This window comes from Patagioenas fasciata, chromosome 4, assembly GCF_037038585.1.
Source record: "Patagioenas fasciata isolate bPatFas1 chromosome 4, bPatFas1.hap1, whole genome shotgun sequence".
In the NCBI taxonomy this organism is placed as follows: domain Eukaryota; kingdom Metazoa; phylum Chordata; class Aves; order Columbiformes; family Columbidae; genus Patagioenas; species Patagioenas fasciata.
The window spans coordinates 74,757,030-74,773,486 of NC_092523.1; the positions used below are offsets into that span (position 1 = coordinate 74,757,030).

The 16,457-nt window shown below is 38.6% G+C and overlaps 1 protein-coding gene across 1 annotated transcript in view; it reads left to right on the plus strand.

Annotated features, from left to right (window-relative positions):
• DKK2 (dickkopf WNT signaling pathway inhibitor 2) overlaps window positions 1–16,457 on the plus strand; it is a 155,576-nt gene that overhangs the window by 4,862 nt on the left and 134,257 nt on the right. The window contains exon 3 of the mRNA XM_065837078.2: window positions 9,188–9,301. The gene's annotated coding sequence lies outside the window, so the exon portion shown is untranslated. The remainder of the gene's footprint in view (window positions 1–9,187; window positions 9,302–16,457) is intronic.

The following is a 16,457-nucleotide window of genomic DNA, read 5'->3' on the forward strand; positions in this document are numbered from 1 at the left end:
TCTCTCACTTGTTCCACAGTGAATTTCCAGAGGACAGGGATCAAACCATTTGTTTTTGCATTTTGCTAGGAGACCTATCGTTCCCAAACCCCTTCAAGTTAATGGAAAGATTATTTTTCTGCTAATAGCAAGGCACTGTCATCATCAGTCACACCAAGTACCCTGTTACTTTGGAAGTGATATGGAGAATTATTACATGAAAATACTGACAGAATTTAATGAATCATATAGTTCATAAAGTTATTGTCCAAGTTATAGTTACAGGAGATTTTCTGCAACTGGCACGATGTATATTGATAAATTAGTAACCTATTTGTTGGAGAATGAACGTTAAACCCTGTGAAGAGTTTGCATCAAGTGCCTGAATGGCTGGGGTTTTTGTCTGTGTAATGTCTCTGAATGTCTTGTGTATCCACCAGAACTGGTCCTTCTACAGTGCTTTATTTGTTTGGTGTGGGTTACTTGTTGATAACAAGTATCATTTGTTATTTGTGGCATAGGAGATAAGTCTGGAACTGGCTCGCTGTACCTTTTAATGCCTGAAAACTTCAGATCAGATGCATTAGTTAAAATACAAATTAACAACTCCCACTCATCCCTTCAGCATCTTCTCTCTTCAACCAAACAAAAGTCCTGAAACAGAAGAACCCTAAACCTTTTGACTGCAATTGCAACTGCTTCAAGAGGAAAAAAAGTACATATGTGTCCTAGCATTCCTGTGTCATTCTTGTCTCAGTGTTCTGGGTACACTGTTCTTATTCTAAACAAAGTCAACCCCCAAAAGAACGGCTGTCTTATGACTAAGAACTAGGCTGGATCTTGAAAGAAATGGATTTGGCTTTGCTGCCTCTTTCGCATGTGACCTGGAGCAAGGCAGTGTGGCCAGATGTTCAGAGGTGCCTGGCTGAGTGGAAAGCAGCTGTCCCATGGGACGGAGAGCTCCTGCTGCTCTGTCCTACCACAGCTATTGCTTCTGCCATGTTGGTGAACTCATCCTTCCTTAGGCACCTATCTCCTACTGGTTTCGTTGTTCCTAGCCTTGCATTATCTGTCTCTTCATCCTCTGTCTAGAAGGAATCTTTTCCTCCCTATTTAAATACTGAGTTTTCAGTGTGGGTGTGACCCCACTTTTCTGTAGCTGCTACTGAATGCTGTAATACAAATGATCATCACTTAATGTCATTGACTTAAAAGATGCATCTGGCAAAGCTCATGCAGAGGATAAATGACTATACTATTCCTGCCTCTTCAGTAATTTTTAACTCTTCTATACTCTATTTCACTAAATATACAGGATTGTCAAGTTCAAACTAGTGATGAATAGTGCATCAGCACCACAGTGGTATTGTGGCTTTAATGTAGTAGCTGCATAACAGTACAGTATTTACAACACATTTTGCTTTCTAGAGCTTGGTTTAGCACTATTGTGCCCCTACTCCTCTCTGTGCTCATGCCAAAACCCTCCCAAAACGATGTGTGTTGATATTTTCCATGTTTGTTTTTACAACCACAGCTGGCATAGCTCCTCTCTCTTTGGTAAAGACTTGGAGTAGAGCTGCTCCGTTGGTGTGGTCAGTGCAATTCTGCTGGTGGGAGTTGTGTCAGTGTAGGGGGTTGTGTATCCCTAAGGGGCACAGGATCAGCCCCCCCTACAACCTTCAAAGTATATGATGTTCCTCAGGGATAGTTTTGGGGAACAGACATGGGACTAGGCAGCATAGAGAGAAAAGAAGTTCCCTAATATACCTGAAGCACTATTAATCCTGCCTTGGAAACTTTTAAGAGGGATAGGAAACTGCAGTATTGGTGTCAAAACAAGATTTCCTTGGTATCTAGCCTATCTTCAGAAATGTCTTTTGAATTTACTGGAGGTTTTCCACTGACAGTAGTTGGTTGTTAGTTTATCAGGGTCAATATAAATTTAGCAGTGATGTTAGCCCTTATTGTTAGCAATGCGGTTGTTATTTTTTAGAAAATTTAAGTTTCTTAGTGAATATATCTCCCACCTGATTTGCCATCTTGTTGTTGTATCTGGTGACCATTACAAGCCAGTGCCATGAAAAATTGCATTATTAGATGATCTTGAGAGTCTCTTCCACCAATAATGATTTTATGATTAGATCAAGACCATTGTGAAATTATTGCTGCACGTATCAGGTATATTTATCTCAGTATAACTTCCTAATATATGTGTTTATTCAGAGAATCTAATGAAAAACATGAACCTGTAATCACTGTACCTAAATGCAGACAGTTTTCAAACCTACCCAGGGGTCTTCGCTGACACGTTGGAATATGAGGTTATTTGGGCTACATTTGCTCTTGTTTAAGCAAAGAAATAGTGAACATGATGCAAACACAGAGCTCTTCAGCGCTGTCACTGTGTAACAGTACAACGCAGATGACCAGAGCAAAACTAAAACCCTATCATACAAACATAATTTTAAATAGTTAACAGTTCTTTGCTTTCTTCAATATACCTTAACGGTTGAAGTGAATGAGTGGGAAATAGATGAAAAGACGTGATTTACTGATGATACATAGCAAACAGTTGAAGGTGAGAATAGATGCCAGATACTTAGCTTTCTAATCTGTTTGCCTAATAATCACTAATTTAGAGTATTAATAAAGGACATGAAAAGCAGATACCATTTAAAAATCTGAAAGTTTATCAGATATTAAAAAGCTGTTCAGAAAGCTGACTGTCTGCAACCCCAGAAAGCCATGAATAGTGTTGTCAGTGTTTGAGACAAGGCAGATAATCCCCACTAGCTTTTAACTTTATATGGATCCTAAGACCAGTAATAAACCAAATCCTGAACTGCTTTCTCAGGCAAAACTTCCACTGAAGTTTCTTTGAGTGAAGATCAGAGGATGTGACATTTTTTGTGATTAAATTCAACATTTAAAAATCACTTCCCCTGTCTTTGATACTGACTTTAGAGTTGGTTCTAACAGATTTTCCTTTAAAAAACTGGCCTGCAACAGCATGACAGCTTCTTTTGGAGAATTCATAATATTCATGAAAGATTATAGCAGTGGATGGACCTCACTGAAGTGTTTTGAATGACTGGTGATTCAGAAAATAAATATTTTCATTCAGTCCACATCCAAACTGTTGGAGTAAACAGTGCTCTTTTTGTTGGAATGGACTTTGCATAAAGACACAAAACTAGCCAACAGTGCACGGAAATGGCATGTTTAAAAAATTCTATGTCAGTGGTTTGTGTTTTAAAAATATTGTAAAAACAGTCTGTGGCAAACAACAACAACAAAAAGCGCGCTCAGCTGTAGCACAAGAACAATTTGCCAAACAATCAGCTGAAGCAGGAGGTTCCAATTTTGCGGAGCTTTAGGGGCTTCTGGCAGAGAGGAAAGCTGTGATATATACATGCTGACAAGTACAAGATAAGCAAGCTTTCCACTCGCTGCAATGTTGTTGGTTTAATCATCCTCCAGTGCCTATTTGTGATAGCCACTTGGGAAGTCAGCACTGAGGATACAAGTCTGTCAGATTCTGCTAGTTATCACGAAACTGCGCGTTTTGGCAGGAATAAATAAGGCCTGGCTTAAAAGGGGTGAAAACTGACACAGCGGTAAAACTCAAGAGAAACATCTCTCTTTAAATCAGTTTCCAAACCTATGATCAGCAAAATTCCAAACCCAAATACCTCGTTGCAAAGTGAGTCAAAGCTACTTAAGCATTAAATGATACTGCGTTGTTTGCATAATAGCTAATAGCAAAGCTTCTCACTATCTGCTTTAATATACGTAAATATACTAGAAGGGATCTATAGTATGGGTTGAAAAATGCAATTTTCTATTAACATAAGCTAATTTTTGCTTGATGTCATGCAGAATTGAGGCAGATTCTGTAACGTTTGGTGATTTTTTTTTTCCTTTTTTTTGTTTGTGTTTCAATGATGAAGTCATTGCTCCCTATCTGCTAAAGCAGTTAGAATTTCCTACTCTTGGATATGAAGCAGTTGATCTTGTTACTCAAGGAGAAACAACCTAATGGCTTTGTGGTGTCCTAGTACTGTAGATGTTTGTCCTTGAGGGTTGCAGTCTATTCACATGAATAATACATTAATTGTTTTCTCTCTGCCTTTCAAAAGCACTTCAGAAATTTATTTCCATTCAAATTTCCAAGTTTTCAATGTCAGTGTTCGAAGAGATCTTTTAATCATACTCTACTCTTAATGTTTAGCACTCTGAATTTTTCAATATGAATTAGCCCCAAATTATTTGTAATTCTCATATTTACATTTCTTTCCCATTTAATCATATTTTTCTAGTAATGTAACTGGGAAGGGCACAGTATAAGTGTGCGTGGTTGACAGCGGTGACTTTATACATAATTAACAGTGGAGGACCACCTCTTTGGTCCATGACATGATGTGACTTTAAGCCATGCTTTCCTGACTTGCTGTTACAGAAAGAAGTCTTTGGGGACTGGATGTGAGCTGCTTGTTTTGGTTTGGTTTTGTTCTCATTTTTACACAACTGAAACAGTAGGGTTCTCAGCAGGTCTTCCAGGCACTGTTGCAATAGCAATACATAATAACAGTAACTGTCTTTGACAATACATTCTTCTTCCAGTTATTTTTACTCCAACTGTATGATGTTAGCTTCCATCACTCTCCTCCCTTCTGTATTTATGTCATCATTTACAACCCCGCTAAGTCTTTTGTAAATGATTTCTCTGTTGTTAATGAAGTTCAGAGTATATCCCAGATCAATATAATCTTAGCTTTTTTCTTTGTTCTTATTAGCAAGTTCAAAGACAAATAGGTTATAAAATATAAAATGGGGATATAAAACATTCTTATCAGCTGTGATACTTTATGTAGTTCTGGCTTTATTTTTCTTCTGCTTCCTGGAAAACTTCTGATTACAGTAATAGAGACTTGCTTAGGATGTCATTTAGGTTGGTGGTTATGTGCCTGAGAGTAACTTTACCCTCTTAACATGGAAGAAGCTACATCAAATCCAAGCCTGTGAAGTCTGTACCATGTAAGTTATACAGGACAACATTTTTCTTGGCATGGTCACAGAACAGATTATTGTATTAGTCAACAGGGTCAGTGGATCTTCATCATTTACTGCAAACAGTAATTTAACATATTATGAAGACACTGCCTGTGAAGTCTCTCAAGTTGAGGGATGTTAGCAGCTGAAAGCATACAGTGGAACAGTGTCCCCAGCTGCTTGCTTTGTTCTTGTGCTGTTCTCTCAACATGAATCTGACCATTTTTGGAGAAAGGGTCGAGAGCTCAATGGACTGTTGATGTGACCCCATACGGCTGCTCTTACATTCTACCAGCTTCATAAATTGCCCAACATCTGCGCATCTGTGCAAAGGAGATAGAGGAGTTTAACAGATAGTATGGGTGAATTTCCCAAGAGTATACTTTTCTTAGCTTGCATCAAAGTTCAGGTGAAACAAAGGGATAAAAGCAAGAAAGAAAAAATAGAATTGAGGATATAGAAGCTCCAATAATTAAAAAAAAAGTGAAACTCGGATCTTAATGAACCAAGAGGAGAATTAGATTATATGTTTCACAGAGTTCTGAAAAAGCTTATGTTAAAAGCATAGAGGGTGTTTGGTCTCTTCTTTCAAGTAGCAAGTGATAGGACAAGAGGAAATGGCCTCAAGGTGCGCCAGGGGAGGTTTAAATTGGATATTAGGAAAAAACTATTCCTGGAAAGGGCTGTCAGGCATTGGAACAGGCTGCCCAGGGCAGTGGTGGAGTCACCATCCCTGGAGGGGTTTAAAAGGCATTTAGAAGAGGTTCTCAGGGACATGGTTTAGTGCTGGAGTTCAGTTAGGTTATGGTTGGACTCGATGATCCTGAGGGTCTCTTCCAACTGAAATGATTGTATGATTCTAAAACTATAGGTACAATACCAAGTATTTTTACTATGTCTGTCTAGTCTGGTTCTCCCTCAAGAAAATCTCAGATAGTATGCATATTTAAGGCAAGGCAGAAAGGAAACTTGAGATGATTATGAGCTTCATTGCAATACTATTCAAGACTTTGGAACAAATTCCAAAGGAAAGAATAATTTGAAGGCAACTGGAGTATGGAATTAAGTATAAAATGGGTTTACTAAGTGTAGGTCACAGCCGACTAACCTGATAGTGTTTTTCTTAGAAAACTCAGATGGGATCTGAGGGATAAAAAGTTTGTTGTTGTAATTTGACTAAAGTCATTTGGAAAGATGATGCAAATGAATCTAAAGAAAATACAGGATCTTCCTGTACTAAGTATCTAAACTGAATTGCTTAGATCCTTATTAAATGCCCTGAGACAGGCTTGGAGGTTATTTTTATGTTGAGCAAAAGCCCAAAAGTTTTCTTATATGACTAATTAAATCCGTTTCATCATGTCCATAAAAGCACAGCATCAGTGATATTTGAGACTGAAATCCTGTTAAACAGGAAGAGATTATGGCTAGATTCTGTTGTAACTGTGTAGCTGTCAGAGGCTACGGGGATTCTTCATTAGCTGGAGTAGTAAAGGCTTGTGCTTTGAAGAAGAAAGTCTTACATAGTATTACCACTTCATTCTGAAGTTCTTAGTCATAACTCATATATTACGATTGTAATATGTAGAAAACTGTCATAAATGGCCTGTTCGGTAAATTAAGGCATGGTAAAAATAATAATAATTCTCCTTAAATGTCAGAAACTGAACCAACAAGAAGAAACATATGTACCATGAAGAGCTGGACTGCAGTCACTCCTGCTTCCTTCAACTGGGCAGGAAAAAAACAGGAACCATTGTATCTCCCTTTCATTTGACTATCTTTGTGATCTGTGCTACATATTGAAAGCACTGGGTGTATTCTTTGGAAGACCACCAGTATTATATGAACATATTTCTGTTCACAGATAATGAAATTGAAAGGTAACAGGTTCAAAAGAGAATATCAGAGAAGCTGAAAAATGGCAAGAATTGCCTCTTATCCTGTTTGAATGCACTGACATGATGGCATATCCTAACACAAGTCAGGCCATAGGTTGGAAAAAATGATGCCAAACCGTGCATATGATCTGCAACCAGCATTTTCTATTTTATGTTGCAAAACCTGTCCACTCTAGAGTCTAAAAATTAATCTTAAAAATAGGACTGTCTTTGTTAAACCCCAGATAATTTATCATTTGCTACATAGGATATTCTTTAGTTGGTACATCTTTAATCAGAAATGAGGCCTCTGTTCTTTTTTCCATTGCTCTCTTGATGTCAGGAATTGGGCCTTTTAGGGAAAAAAAGAACATTTAAAAGAAAATCCTGCAGTAGGAGAAACCTTTAGTGTTCCTTAAGATCCGTATATTTTAAGTACCTATAGGAAATGGTTTTCATTAGACGAAAAATAAAAGCAGCAAATGTTATTCTGCATGCCCATGTTTGGCATTTAATGCTAAGCAGCCAAAAGTAAATGTGACCCATATGTCCAAACAATATGCTGCTGGGCATATTTTCTCTAATGCACTGCAAACGAGATCGTGCATTGTATAGCTAGCATATGCATTTATTCTCCCAGATTTGCCTTTGTAGAAAGCTATAAAAGTATGTTTTGTGGAGTAGTGCAATTGTTTTTTCTTCTTTATCTTTATTAGTCTTTTGCATGGAGGGCAGAGGTAAGGCGATAGGTCCCCTTCCTTACAGCCGTTGTCAACAAGATGGATGAGAAGCGATCATTGTGAATTATTTTGTTTCATATTCTAGACCACCTGTGAAAATGGAAGCAAACGGTGGATGGCAGAAGTGTGGCATTGTCTGTGGTGTCACATGAGGTTTCCTCTTAGTCATCATCTCTGTCATGAGTGTTTCTCAGGAAGATCTCGCTTCTTAAAAGAGCTTGCTGATAGCTGCTTGCAGAAGCATCTTTATTTCATTTCGGTAGGTGTTCCCTTGCAATTCAGCTGTATTCAAGAGTTGTAGTGCAGACAGAGAGGCAACTCTAACCATGGGTGATGCTGTGATCTGTGCCTCATTATGGCTTAGTCCTAAAGGTTAACCGTACTCATGCAAAAATCACCTTTGATTTGAGAAGGGAAAACCCTTTTTTTGAGTGTTCTTGTTGGAAATGTTCAAATTTTTCTGTGATAGAGCCAACCCATAAAGCAGTCACTGAGCTGGAAATACAGGGAAAAGCTGCCTGTTTTCTCATACCCTGTGTGGTGTGAACAGAAATATGCTTGAGATACTCAGGTAACTTATTTTCTGTTTCACAAATGGGCATAAAATAACAGGTTTGCAGAAACAGTGGCCATTTTTTTCTCAAATGGAACGAATGACATTGTACACTGTGTTGTTTTCAGGGGTCTTACTTTTTGCTTATCCGTTAGTGATGCTTTAATCTAGTTCAAGGTTAGATTATTTAAGGACTAAGGAAACAGTTGTTCTATGTGTACAGGAGGAAAAAAGAAATCTGGAAACCTGTGATTCTTTAGTGAATGAGATGTAGCAGTTGTTGCTAATGCTATTTACAAAGCTTATTGTGGCAGTTTTTATTTTCTTTTAATGTTGGAAGTCATAAAGTTTACTTACTAATTTTGTTGGCTTAGATAATAAACAGTCTATGGCAGCCAGGCAATCGGGCCCACTCAGCGTGGGTTTATGAAGGGTAGGTCCTATTTGACCAACCTTATCTCCTCCTATGACAAGATGACCCTATTAGTGATTTTTTAATATTTCTGGATATATGTATGTAAATAAAAAGTAATATCCCTGTTAACTAAACATAAAAAAAAAATTCAAACGCCAAAAGTTATTTTCATTAATTGTTTTCTTCCTTTGAGTGAATCTGTTGCATCTCTTAGAACGCAAAGGGACAGATTTATCATTTCTGTGTCATTATACTGCAGATAAATATCTGGCTATGTAGGCACCATGGAGTGCTTGTCAGGTTGTTGCAATCCAATAGCGAAAAATGATTGCATCCATCCTCGTGAAAAAATCCCACTTAGGAACTTGGATGGAAAGGTTGCAACTTGAAAAGAACAATCATGGTGTCTCAGTTTGATTGCAGTTGCACTGGCTTGTCGTATGGTTTTACTCTGGAGGGGTCATTGATTTGCCAAAGTGATTAGCGATTTTGAATGTCTTGCTAAAAGAGTCTACAAGTTTCCAATGTGAGACATGTAGAAGAATCTGATTTCTTTTCTCATTTTCAGGCAATCGGGTCCATGTCATGTCTATTCCAGGCTGCGTGCACACTGAAGGAATCAAAATTGGAAACAGTTCTTCACTTTTTCCTGCTTTTTGTGAAAGGATTCTTTTTCTTTAATGTAAGTACATACTGTGAAAAAACTATTGGTTCTAATGAGTGTTTTATCCAGAACAGGGGAAAAGGAACAAATCTTTTGCTGAAGGAGATTTAGTATGAACCACAGCTTTCTGAAACAAACAAGAATTCCTGTGTCTACCTCTGACAATGACTTTTGCTGTGATTTTTAATTTTTTAAATTTATTTTTTAAAACTATTTTGCCAGTTATGTCTTAGAAATCATTAATGAGTCACTGCTATTTGCTCCTGCTGAGTTTCAGACTAGTTGAGCAGGATACTATGTTAAATGGAATAGAAAAAAAAGCTGAGTTGAAGTACTAGTGATTTTTATGTTTTAAATTAGACAAAGATCATATAGAATGCATAAGTAATTCAGATGGTGCAGATTCATTTGTATCTATAAAGTTGCTTTAGAAATAGATGTTCCCAGTTTTATGTGGGTATTGTTCCAAAACTTTGGTCTTGTGACTATGTGGAGGAACGTGCCTTCCTTTCTTTGTGGAGCCTTGAGCTTCTTCATTATAAAAACCTAATTTGTATAGAATGAGAGAGTTCTTCTTTACACTAACCACAATAAAATTGGAAGGAGATCTATTCTTATTAAAACTGTCTCAACCAAAACAATTTATTACAACTACAGAAGTACTATTGGTGCACCAGTTGTAAGGAATGAAATTTTAGGGATGTCTCCTGGGTTTTTTTTCATCAGCTACAGAGTTCAGGAGGAGGCTAATGTAAAGCTTTCACTTATTTTGGAGGAGCAAAAGAAAATGAGGGTAAGCTTTGTTATTCTTATTATCATAGATCATATGAGAAGTTGAGAAAAAGGTATGCTAAGCCTATAAATTGTTGAATTTTGCTTTCATAGGATGAATTGCAACCAGAAATTGTCTTTTTTTTTAGATGCTGTTAATGTATAAATCCATGAAATAATACAAGTGCCTTGAAATATTTTTTTTTATTCATTGTACGTTTAATTTTGCTGAAAAATCAGTACAAGATACTGACTTGTGAAATCTGCATGAAGCTAGTGTAAGGTAATGATAATTGTGTTATGTTCCCTTCACAATAAGGTTCAGTCTCGTTCTCTATTTTTTTCTGGTCCAGTGAAGATCTCCTATTTTTTTAGGTATAAACCAGTCTCAGATGCTTTCAGTCCACTTTTACTATACATGCAACACCGTGGGGTCAGACCAATCACTAACACAAACTTCAGTGAGAGTGAAATGTGGTTTTTTGTCTGCAGTTATGACATTCTTTCCCACAATCTGCTTCCACTTTCTTTAACAATCGCTTCCATGTCTGATCCAATAAGGTAACACATAAAAATATGTCAACTTCTGAGCCATGAGTACTTTAAATGATAAAGAAATGTCTACCTCACCTTTTATAAAGCCTTTTTTTTAGAGCCTTTCAGAACCTTTTGCATTTACTTACTGTAAAAATATTCTCCTCAACTGCAGTTGCTTTTATCATGTTGATTGGAAATGGAAAGAGAGTAACAAAACCCAGACTGGTAACACTTTAAATTAGCGATCAGTGAGCAATTAGAACAAGATCACAGGAAAAATGAGGAAGTTTGTAGCTCAAACTATGACGGTTTTAATACAAACAGTTTTAAGTAGTTCTTGGTCAGTGTAAACTGATGCTGCTGCTTTGAAGTCAACAGATCTAGACCATTTTCCTTAATACAAGAATAGGAAATTATTGCTTTCTATATATGACATGTCATTTTAAAAAACATTAGCACACCAAAATAAAAATAAAAAAATCCCTATTCCAAAATAACTTCCCCCCCATCCCTTTTTAAATTGCTGTTTTACTTCAGAAGTGTTCATCAGGCCCATGTCATGTACTGGCTGCTCTCTACCTACCTCCAGTGTGAGAACAAGCTTTTGGGTGGTCTCTGACCCAACCACATGTGCATGGTTCCCAGTCTTGCTACCCACATCGCTCCACAAACTGTCCCATCAACAGCAAGGAATGGGACAAACCATGACCTCTGTTGGTTCCCGGTGCACCTTGCTTCCACATGCAAGAGGGAAGATGGTGGGAGGACAATTTTAGTGCTTTTGGGTAGTGACCAGCCTTCCGTGCTTTAAGCCAACGTGTTTCAGTGCTGGTGAGTTTCGTCACTAGCTGGAACCCCTTTCTTTTCCCCTGGCCTTATTCTCAAAAGCCAAGTTAAAAGTGTGGTGGTGGGTAGGTGAAAGACAACACGATCAGCTTATGGAGTTAATAGCTGTGCTCCCTGCTGGAGTCTTGTTCTGGTTTTGAGACAAGAGTAAGCTGATGGGTATTCAGCTCTGCTTTCTCCGCACCAGATCAGGATCCATGTCCTACTTACTCATCACATTTTGCTTTGCATTTATGTGTGTAACATTCCTTACTGAAGCTGTCTAGTATCATGTCCCACATGTCAACCAGAAAGTTGTTCCCAGTGTGGGAAAATAGTAGAAAATGAAGAGGTTCTTGTTGGATGTTTTTGGATTTAGTCTTTATACCTGAGAAACCTCAGGTAAATAGTGTGTTACTACTAGGCTAGGGGGTCACCCTGTTTCCATGAAACTGCTGTTTGCAGTATGATACGAGCCATTGTTCAGCTCTTGGGACAGTCATCCTCCTTCTGTCCCCTAGGTGCAGTGTATTACAGAAACAAATGCACATAGGGGAAGACTTCTGACCATGAACAAGAGGAAAGGTACTTCAATGTAATTGGAGTTCATAGAATCTGCCAAAAATCTGTAGACCTGTAGAACTAAAGTGAGTGCATCTGTATTCCCTGCATTGCACTTTATGTTGTGTATTTCAAGGATAGCCATAACTATAGGTTACAAAGCTTGTTTAATTTCTACTTACAACACTGAGTATCTAAGAAATAATAGTACAGTGGTGATGTGTGAATCTCAAAATATTCAAAGGTTTGTTCTAGTTTGGATAGCAGTAAGAAGTACAGATGCTGATCTAAGCCTATGAGATCTCTTGAAACAGACTGGAGAGCCGACTGCCGAATAAGTCTCCTAAGTTTTTTGGCCACCACGAGAATTAATTTTGAACTGGATGGAGCAGTGCCCAAGGCAGCTGAAACCAAATGGTAGCAATCAGCAGCAAGACAGCCAGAGAGAAATGTAAAAGCTACACAAGTAATGTAGCCAGTTTCATTTCAGTTTAACTCTGGCATGTTTTTTCTTATTGGCTCTGAAGTCTTTTGACGTGTAGATCAAGACATCCAAGCAGTCTGAGATTTACTCTTCATCTCTTTGAAAATGCTTTATGCCTGCAGTTAAGGAAGTTCAGCAGAAACCAGTGTCTTCAAACTGAGAGTCCAATGTCAAATTGTAATCTGTTCCCATCCATACTTGTTCCACCGGAGAAAGTCTGCCTTTAGACATCACACTCCCTTCAATATTTGAAGGCACCAAAGGAAAGTAATCTGCAATCCAATGTGAAAGTCAGATGCTGTGGGTCAGTATAGCAGAGAGAGTTGACATAGAATCATAGAATAGTTTGTTTGGAAGGGACCTTCAAAGGTCATCTGGTCCAACCCCCCTGCCATGAGCAGGAACATCTTCAACTTCAGGTTGCTCAGAGCCCCATCCAGCCTGGCCATGAATGTTTCCAGGGATGGGGCATCTACCACCTCTCTGGGCAACCCGTTCCAGTACTTTACCATCCTCATTGTAAAAAATCTGTTCCTCGTGACTAACCTGAATCTCCCTTCTTTTAGTTTAAAACCATTACCCCTTGTCCTATTGCAACAGGCCCTGCTAAAAAGTCTGTCCCCATCTTTCTTCTAGACTCCTTCTAAGTACTGAAAGGCCATAATAAGGTTTCCTTGTAACCTTCTCTTCTCCAGGCTGAACAACCCCAACTCTCTCAGCCTGTCCTCATAGCAGAGGTGTTCCAGCCCTCTGACCATTTTTGTGGCCTCCTCTGGACCCTCTCCAACAGGTCCATGTCTGTTGTGTCCTGAGCTGGACACAGGACTCTAGGTGGAGCCTCACCAGAGTGGAGCAGGGGAGCAGAATCACTTCCCTTGACCTGCTGGCCATGCTTCTTTTGATGCAACCAAGATACAGTTGGCCTTCTGGGCTGCAAGTGCACATTGTTGGCTCATGAACGATGTTTCATCCACCAGTACCCCCTAGCCCTTCTCTGTGGGGCTGCTCCCAATCCCGTCATCCCTCTGCCTGTATTAGTACTGGGGGTTGCCCCGACCCAGGTGCAGGACCTTACACTTGGCCTTGTTGAACCTCATGAGGTTTGCATTGTCCTACTTCTTGAGCATAAACGGTTTGAGAAAGAAGAACAGTGAAGTTACAGGATCAGAGATAAGGAGCTTACCTACAAATCTCCAGATTATCTGACATTTAAGAGATATGTGTTTTAAAGGAAAATGTATCACCAGCCTTAATTCAGTTTTACGTAAGCATTTTTATTAAGAAAAGCCTTTATCTTTACTAAAATGGTAGAAATGACTGAACAGTTTGCAATTCTAGGTTTAGGGAGATTTCCATTGCATAAGTTCACCTGAGACTGACAGCTCTCCAAAAGGCTGCCAAGAGTGGTAGCGTCCAATGAGGCACCATTTATAGTTTTCAGGACCTCACAAATTTCTAACCAGCATGAGCAAAAGAGGTGCTGTAGGCCTTACAGAGGTTTACCAGCTTTTCTGGCATGACCCGTGAAGACTGCAACTTCTGTAAGCAAGTTTCATGCCTAACTAATGAGGCTTTTAACTTTTTGGCAAAACCTGTACTTAAAAACAGCCTAAAATAAATTGCACATGGTCAGAAGCCAGGCTCCCTAAAGCACCCATAGAAGAAACTCTCTTTGATTCTATGACACTCAAGGAAATCTGTGTTATTTAGATATTGTAGTTTCTGTAAAATGAAAATTAGGACCAGGAGTTCATTAGAAATCTGACTTGTCAGTATTTATTCCTGTATAACTCTTGCTGGCAAATTATTTGGCCTAAAAATTATGCTGGTAATCCCTGAGTAAATTAGATTTATTTTGAATTGTCAAGTAAATTGATCAACCCTTTCTTGTTTTTATTACAGAACTTTAAAAATTGCCAGATGCTGCCGGCGAGTGGTGCTTTATGAGGGTTCTTGTCAATAGCCTGAAGCAGGGTAGAAATGCTAGAGTAAGAAGGTTATTTTTGGAATGTGCAACATGATATTTTGCGTTGCACGTTTGTTTTAGGAGAGCCCCTGATTGTTTTGGGTTGTTGTTTTTACAGGAAAAATTATTTGGTGGGGTTTTTTTGAGAAAATGACCGATGATCGTCTGATATTTGTCATTGGTTCCTCTTCAGCACTACAGACCACGTGCCATTGGACAGTCCAGAAGAAGTAAAAAGGTCTATAGAGCAGCAGTTTTACTTCTGGGTGTCTACAGCTTAAGAAAATACTCTCCCTACCAGACCTACCTAGCTGGTGGAGGCATTGAAGTTGTTGGCAGTGGTGGTTGGTGCTCATTGGGAAAGAAGAGTTTGTGTCTATGGGTCCAGATCCTTCTGATCACACCCACTGTGCGGAGAATTCCAAACATGTGGTAACTGCCCTGCCAGTTTGTAAGAAAGCTGTAGAACTTGGGCTCCTTCACACTGTAAATGTGTTTTTGGTCACTTGAACCATCTCTGAGTCTTGGGGGCAAAAAAAATGAATCTGTGACAGATTTACAAGTTGAGCTTCTGGTTATATGCCATGATTTACTTGCATAATAAAAAGTTAACAGATCACTTGCCTGAATTTAGGCCCCTAAATACACAAGCAACAGTATTTTTTCAAAGATGGTGCATATCCAAATTGTTGCCATTTAAGTGATGCAGGTGTTGCGCTGCTGCTGTACAGACCAAACACACTACTGTTTTTGTAAGCAAGCATGTCTTTGAAGATAAAGTGTAGACAGGTAAGACACAAATATGAGAAATCTACATAAAGCATGGCAAAAACTGTAACTTTTGTCAGTTATGACAGGGAAGCTCTTGTTCCCTGTGCCGATTGTTTCACATACATCCAAATCATTCTTTCTGTTGGAAATAGTCCTTTGTGCTCATTGAGGACTGGTTTACGTAGAAATTTTTTAATCTCTGAAGTTCTTCAGCCTTTGAATAGAGGGTGGTGGGGGGAAAGAAGAAAGAGAGAAAGACTATAATTTTCAAACATCACCCCCCACCCCATCTCCAAACTTCCAGATTTTTCATTGTTTCATGGTTAAAAAATGGTTTGTCTGATTACTTTGCAATAAATATCCTCTGAATATTATCTAGACAGGAGATGTTTTAAGTCAAAATGCACCTTTTCCCTTTCCCCTCTCCCCTTTCCTCTTTCCCTCTTTCCCCCTTTCCCCTTTTTCCCCTTTCCGTTTTTGTCTTTCCTATTTCCTTTCTTTTTCTTCTTTCCTTTCCTTCTTTCCTTCTTTCCTCTGTTACAAGAATTCAATATGGGAATTCTGGTTTAAAGGAAACTCTTAATTTTTGACTGTGGAATTCCTGGCATGGCCTCACTATAGTGTGTTGGAAAGGGTTTTTACTAGTAGTTACATTCAGGAATTTTTCTGGTCCCTTCACATTAGGGGAGGAAGTCAGTTTGCTCAGGAAAGCTGATGACTGCAGTGCAGAAGCTGGTGGGGAAAGTCCTGATCCCATTGTTCTGGCACATGCATGAGCAGTAAAGGATAGAAATGAGACATTCCAAGAAGAAGGGGAAGTTTAGTGGTGTTCATGTGACTTGTCTCAGCGAAGGGAAACAGACATCAGAAAGGCAGAACTACCTTATTTAGTCATGATGAATCTCAAAGAAGAATCTTGTAGTTCCATTAAGTTAAATGCATTTTAAAAAATGTTCTTTTTTATATATATACACCCTTTAGCAGTGTAAATCCAGCTTCTACATTTCAGCTATTTAATCAGTTTATATATTTAGCTGAGTGATATTATATATAGAAAAATTCATCTGTGTTAGGTTAAAAAGAGGAAAATTGTTCCTTACTTCATTCTCTATGGTTTAATGAGGCCAAGGGAGTTTTCCAAGGGATTAAGCTTGGCTCTGCATGGAGAAAAACAGAGAGGCAGACCTGCAACGTGCATTTCAAAGCTATGCTTCAGAACATCATCAACACCCACCTACATGAACAAGAATTTTCATTTC